We start from the raw sequence: 1,242 nt of genomic DNA on the forward strand, positions 1-1,242 counted from the left end.
ATGCTTCTGAGACCTGGACAATAAGTAAGGATGACAGAAAATATTTTATGTCTTTGAGCTGTGATGTTGGAGAAGAACAATAAACATCTGTTGGAAGGTCAAGAGAATGAATAGATATGTCTTGGAGATGGTGCAGCCGGAGTGCTTTTTGGAGGCAAGAATGATGTGGCTTCGCCTCAGATACATTGGACATACTGCTAGGAGGTGCTATTCCTTTGAAAGGGACATGATGTTCGGAAGGGTGGAGGGTCAGCAAAGGAGAGGAAGACACTCAACCAGGTGGATTGACAAGGTGACTTCTGAAGTAGGCTCCTGTGTGTCAGGGATTGTGAGGATGGCATATGACAGGACTGAGTTCAGATCTGTGTCATAGGGTCGCTTTGAGTCAAATTAGACTTAATGACACCTAACAACAACAACTTGCAAGTTTGTATGCATTGTTTTTCAAACCAGATCATTCCTATTTGTCTTTACCCACCCTCTTCAACCCACCAAATTGTGTGACCCTATGATTTCCCCTCCCCTGTCCATCTTCACCCCTCTTCTTCCATCCTTCTCCCCTCATGGATCCTCATACACATTTTACTAGTTTGAACCTTAAAGATGCAGATTGCTTTTGATTTGGGTAATAACTAATTTGGCAATTTTTTTCATTAAGTAGCATAGTAATATAAATGCATCAAAAATAACCTAATTTAGTCTCACTCTGAATCTGAGATTACCAGTGGAAAAATAATGAAGAATATCTTGGAGAAATGGAGAGAAATTGAAGTAAAAAAACTAGAATATATTCCAAAATTGTATGTGAACTTATGAATTTAGTCTTGAAACTTCATTTTCCCTAAAACAAATGCATCCAGTATAATTTCTATAATTTCATGTCACTTGGAACATAAGAAATAATTAAATGTCATGAGACTAAGTCATCAATAATAGTAATTACATTTGATGCTATTTTAAAAATAAAAACTTTTTTCTGAGATACTTAAAACGTTTTACTAGTAACACATAAATAAGCTCTTCTATATAATTCTACTTTCAAATTATAGTTTGATATATCTTTTCAAATGTTCTAAAACACAGAACTATCTTCTAAAGTTTCTTGTACAGTTTTCTACAATTTAGACAATCTCTTGTAAATAACAAGTATCTAAATGTTACTATTATTAAAAAACCAAGACATTTAATTCTCAATCTGTTGTTGTTGTTGTTATGTGCCATCGAGTCGCTTGCAACTCATAG

This window comes from Elephantulus edwardii, unplaced genomic scaffold (genome assembly GCF_000299155.1).
Source record: "Elephantulus edwardii isolate Elephantulus edwardi_28Jun2011 unplaced genomic scaffold, EleEdw1.0 scaffold00390, whole genome shotgun sequence".
Classification (NCBI taxonomy): domain Eukaryota; kingdom Metazoa; phylum Chordata; class Mammalia; order Macroscelidea; family Macroscelididae; genus Elephantulus; species Elephantulus edwardii.